Here is a 5,775-nt window from a genome sequence, read left to right as displayed (position 1 = left end):
TCAAGCCGCAAGCGGAGCCTGCAGCACCACCATGGCTCAGGTGGAGCATGCAGAACCATTGCGGCAAGAATCCACCACTCCTGAATGAAGTGTCTGGTGCTGGGACTCTGGTGCAACGCACAGGTCCTGGACCTGGTGAGAGCAGGAATTGGACCTGGTGAGACGTAGGAGGGGCCCGGACAAGAGTCAACCCACAGAGCCTATAGTCCTTCCACGTGCCAGAAACGTACCTCCCAGTCCCGGCAGAGTATAGTTCCGGAGTAGTTACAACGGATTGTGTGGCCCTGGTCTTGCCCTAATGGGACTGATCGAGGGTAGCTATACTGGGACCTATCGGGACTTGATCAACCCCGGCTGGGTCACCTGAGTGAGGGGTATATGATGTTCGACAGACCCGAAACCCTCGACGACCTTGGGATACATCACTGAGGATACGTCCCAGGTGCATCCATGCCATGTTTTTTAGTTCTAATAAATAGCCTTTGTTTTGCGGTTTTCAAATATTTTTCAGTCTTCCTAATACTGCAATGTAGAACTAGTGACATGCAGTGGTTTAAAGTAACTAAGCACATTTACTTTTGAGGTATTTGTACTTTACTTGAGTATTTTCTACTCCACTACAGCTCAGAGGAAAATTATTGTACTTTTACTCCACTACAGACTGTGAGTGGACGACCCAATAAAGCATTACACTTGTTTACAAGAGGGTCCACGTTGTTCAATTCATCAAAACATTTAGAGACGTACAAATAGACACTTCTAGCCAAAAAGAAAGAAAAAAGCAGCTCACAATGCGCCACGACTCACGATGCAACTCATTGTGCGCTTGTAGATCTGCTATTTTCAAAAGATTTGTATACATTTGAAAACTTGAAATGGGACATTCTGCATATAGTGTTGTATTTTCCAAACTGGACCCTCGTCTGGTTCTGACAGACTGGTACAGTAGTGTGTGCAGGCTGGGTGGTGTGTGGTTCTGAGTTCTGACAGACTGGTAGTGTGTGCAGGCTGGGTGGTGTGTGGTTCTGACAGACTGGTAGTGTGTGCAGGCTGCGTGGTGTGTGGTTCTGACAGACAGGTAGTGTGTGCAGGCTGGGTGGTGTGTGGTTCTGACAGACAGGTAGTGTGTGCAGGCTGGGTGGTGTGTGGTTCTGACAGACTGGTAGTGTGTGCAGGCTGGGTGGTGTGTGGTTCTGACGGACTGGTAGTGTGTGCAGGCTGGGTGGTGTGTGGTTCTGACGGACTGGTAGTGTGTGCAGGCTGGGTGGTGTGTGGTTCTGCGGGCTCCGGGAGAACAATAACGCGACACGAGACAGAATCACGCCAAAGGTTCACAAAGTTTATTACACAGACCGGAACATATATAGTGCTGGATCTTACACTGAGATGTCTCGTATAGCCTATCTATAAAGTATGCTACAGTACAGGCAGTATACACAATATCAAGTACACTGTAACTCAAGTTCAAGTACACAGACTTAGATGTATATACTGTTACTGTACATGGGCAACTTATAACATAACAGTGAGCACTGAGTACTTTTTACTTTTGGTACATCTGCTGACATGACATGACCAAAAATATGGATGCCCGGGTTGAAAGTGCTTCAGCTATAAGTCCCATCATATTTAATCCAAGTCTGTAACCCTGTGAATCAAGATTTAAGCTCCATTTAAATGCTGCATTATTGGATCACCACCAAACCGTTTGGAAAGACTCCATTTCTACATATCCCTCCTGAAAAGAGTTTTATAGAGAAACTGTGTGAGAGAGCTGGAAATTGCATTCCTTTAATCATGCAGCTCCCAACCGGCTGGGATGATAAATAATACCATTTGGTACTTATATATGGAGGGCCATTCACACACACAATGTCTATTTCTCAAATATATTTACAATATTTGTGGGGACATGTGGCATCACAGGCTCACACCTGTGTGAGACCACCACACACACACACACACACACACACACACACACACACACACACACACATACCTCTCTCTCTCTCTCTTGCTGTTTTTTGTTCCCTCTAAGAGAGAGAGGGAGAGAGAGAGAGAGAGACTGAGATGAGAGGGAGAGGGAGAGAGAGAGAGAGAGAGACTGACTGAGAGGGAGAGACTGAGAGAGAGAGAGAGAGAGAGGGAGAGAGAGAGGGAGAGAGAGAGGGAGAGAGACTGAGAGAGAGACTGAGAGAGAGAGAGAGAGAGAGGGAGAGAGACTGAGAGAGAGGGAGAGAGGGAGAGAGAGAGAGAGAGAGAGAGAGAGAGAGAGAGAGAGAGACGCCCTCACACGAGAGAGAGAGAGAGTGTATGGTGACTGACGGCAGGCAGGCAGGAGAGGAGGACGAACCGGGTGAAATGCGCCGTGCTTTTTGCCGCCTCTGCTGCTTTTTACGAGAGAATTAAGAAGACGCGATGTGGTGATGTGCCATTACGTTGTGGAACGCACGGATATAGATTAATTCAACGAATGAATACATTATATAGCCATGCATGAATGAATAAATTAATGAACGAACGAACGAACGAATAAGGAATCTTTTTCTCTGTCAGAAGAAGAGTCGCCAACGCGTGATAACGAAACGCCAAAAACGTATGTATTGTTTTCGCTTATTTTCTTATGTCTATTTTCCGACAATGCCGAATTGAGAGAGAGAGAGAGAGAGTGCGTGTGTGTGTGTGTGTGTGTGTGTGTGTGTGTGTGTGTGTGCCCGTGCGTGTGTGCCCGAGCGCGTGTGTTCTTCAGAAATGTATGCGTGCGCGAGAGTCGATGGAAGAGACGCACGTTGCTGTCATGTTTGGTGATTGGTTTTGGTTTCGTCGCCAGCCTAGTATAGACAGTATAATAGGCTCCTGTGCGTGCGTGTGCAAGAAAGTCACTATAGCCGTTCATCATGGAGTTTGATGGTAAACCAAAACCATGCACTTTAATATAACCCTCTATTCTTAAACCAAAAATAACTGAGTTGCAAATGTATAGGCCTACTTGGAGACGCTTTCCCCCTGGCTGTATAGACCTAACGCCCAAATAATAAGCCACCCACCCCCAAATAATAATAATAAATAGCCCAATTAAAAATACCCCCCGTCTCTGCGAGCTCGATCATAACAACGCATCGATGCGAGCACACCGAGGGACCCATGAGAGAGAGACCCGCATGCGGTCACTGACCGCGGTGACCAGATGGCTCAGGTGCGTCTCTGAGTCCAGACAGTCCTCCGATGCATGTCGCTGCTGCTGCCTAGTACAGCGTGTCTCCCACTCTGTCCAGAGTAGAAAATAGCAGATCTTCAACAAGCCCACAACGCGTTGCACTAGCGCAATGTGGGCTTGTAAACCGCTATTTTTTGTTGCACGGGGAGGGGAGCGCGCAACCAAGACGCCTAGGTATAGGCTTCATAACCGAGAGACCTGGGCAGCATGGTGCCGTGCGCTTTCTTCTTACAGATTCTCCATTACCATTCAGGGGATAAAACGGAGCTTAGGGGATGCCGTGAGAGTCCCATGAGCACCGCACATGAGTACCACTATATGTGAACAGTCAGTGCTTCTCAAACATTAATTGCTAATGTGTATTTTTGTCGCAGAGAAAACATTTCTTTCTGCCAGGGTTCACCCATAAGAGAAGATGTGGTGTTCTGTCCCTTAATTCACCCTTCAATGAAAAAAAAAAGAGAAGAATCCACCTTCTATTTTCAACAACAACACATTGTATTATATGTCGGCTATGTTAGAGACCCAAAATTAAAGTGTTGAAACTGATTTTTGACGCTATACACGACCCTTATAACGGTGCTTATAAAAAGTGCTCCTCGGAGCACAGATCTCCACCAGGTCAGGAACGTTTGTGACGTTTTGAAAAAAATGTGCATGGCCTCCATGACCATGAGGATCACTTTAAAATGGTCAAGTGGCATTTATTCCTTTAGCCTATTGCGAATGTGCGTGCATGCGCCGTGCGCAGTTTCACCGCAATCGGACGCTGCATTCATAATTTGCGGCATTTTGTTGTATGTCCACTTACGTATGTATACGTGTCTGTCCATATGTCCACGTATACTGTCTGGTGTCCGAGCACGGAAAGCTGCGACATGCGGTAACTCTGTCATGTCTCGACCGTTTCGGATGCGGGAAGGCTCAACAGAACTTGGGGGAGGCCACCTGGGCGCGATCCTGGGGGTCTGGACGCTCCAGGGACCCCCCACACGGCAACTCTGTCATTTCTCAGTTCATGCAGGTGTGATTATTGATGAAGAGATTGGTGTAGGTGATGCTGTTGAAATTATTAGGCTACAGTTATGTATAATACATAAGTGAGAATGGCGACGAAGAAGACGGTGCTATTAATTTCTTGTGGATGACATGCTACGATCATGCATGCCGATGGTGTTGATGATGATGAACTCTTGAGTATAGTTGTAAATAATTAACGATTAGGGCATGATGTCGCCCTCTTAATAATTCAACGATCCAAGCTGTCCACGGAAATGTGGTGGGCTATACATCGGTGGGCTAATTCATTCCCAGTGACAGCAAGTTGTTTAAAATGATTGATTAGGCTATTATAGACTTGAATAGGGATCTTTTTTTGAAGCTTAACTTATTTCATATAACATTAGATCCAAAGTGCACGGACTGTAAAAGCAATATTCCCATAAGTCTGCAGTGTTGTGTGCAAAGCCAATAGAGCACAGCAGCAGTGGGTGTGGTTTTTCTGGGCCCACTGAAACATCGTCCATTCTCCAAGACATTTTTAGAATCTGATCTCAGGTCAAAATGGGTTGTTTTGCCAACTATTCAAGAGCCCACATGCCATATCCTCATGACACGCCAGTGGCCCCCGGGCCACAGATCGGTGTAATATCCTCATGGCCCGCCATCTGTGGCCCCCAGGGGCCACAGATCGTTGTAGTGACATTTCTCATCCTTGTAGTGGTTATTAGTTCATGGTGACCTTCTCCGTTTTGCACCTGTCCTGAAGGGCTCCGTGCTTTCAGGGGTCTTGGCTCGGTGTCTTCTTGACTGGAAACGAAAGCCAAATTCCAATACCCCAAATCTCGACCACTCGCTCACTCACACTCGGTCACTCCAGCATGGCCGTGTTATGGTGAAATCGGTGACCTGCTGAAATATGTGACAATCGTGTTGACATCACATAATGTCAGTGTCCGAATGTACATTTTGTGGTTTGTTTATTAGCAGAGTTCAACCTAGCGGTTTTCAGGCCACGTATTTAAAGACCTCCATGTAAGTTATGTGAAGTCCACAAGAGGGTCACATATTGCGGCAGGTCACCAATTTCACCGTAACTCCACCATGCTGGAGTGAGCAAGTGTGAGTGAGCGAGTTGCCGAGATTTGTGGTATTGGAATTTGGCTCAAGAGAAGCTTCTTGACATTTGGAACTATAAAGGCACACAAATATGTTCATTCTGCAAACACAGCAGGGCTGTCTGTCGTGGGAAATGTCCTTTATTGACCCTGATTTATTTAGTCTTACATTATAGCACCCTGGTTTGGGAGGATTTGTTGTAAGTACAGGCAACAATTAAACACTCTCTGTGTGTGTGTCTCTCTCTCTCTCTCTCTCTCTCTCTCTCTCTCTCTCTCTCTCTCTCTCTCTCTCTCTCTCTCTGTCTGTCTGTCTGTCTGTCTGTCTGTCTGTCTGTCTGTCTGTCTGTCTGTCTGTCTGTCTGTCTGTCTCGCTGCCAACTAATCTTGTAACAGTCCCAACACACTATGTCCTTACTGTAAACAGTCATTAGGAGCTGG

At 46.5% G+C, this 5,775-nt stretch overlaps 1 long non-coding RNA gene across 1 annotated transcript in view; it reads left to right on the top strand.

Moving 5' to 3' along the window:
- The first annotated feature begins 2,354 nt into the window (after nucleotides 1-2,354).
- LOC310875822 overlaps nucleotides 2,355-5,775 on the top strand; it is a 77,851-nt gene continuing 74,430 nt past the window's right edge. The window contains exon 1 of the long non-coding RNA XR_014570690.1: nucleotides 2,355-2,596. This is a non-coding gene — a long non-coding RNA (uncharacterized lncRNA). The remainder of the gene's footprint in view (nucleotides 2,597-5,775) is intronic.

Source organism: Protomyctophum parallelum, assembly GCF_964188405.1.
Source record: "Protomyctophum parallelum genome assembly, chromosome: 18".
NCBI lineage: Eukaryota > Metazoa > Chordata > Actinopteri > Myctophiformes > Myctophidae > Protomyctophum > Protomyctophum parallelum.
The sequence above is the reverse complement of the archived record's forward strand: the minus strand, read 5'-3'. Positions and strand labels throughout refer to the sequence as shown.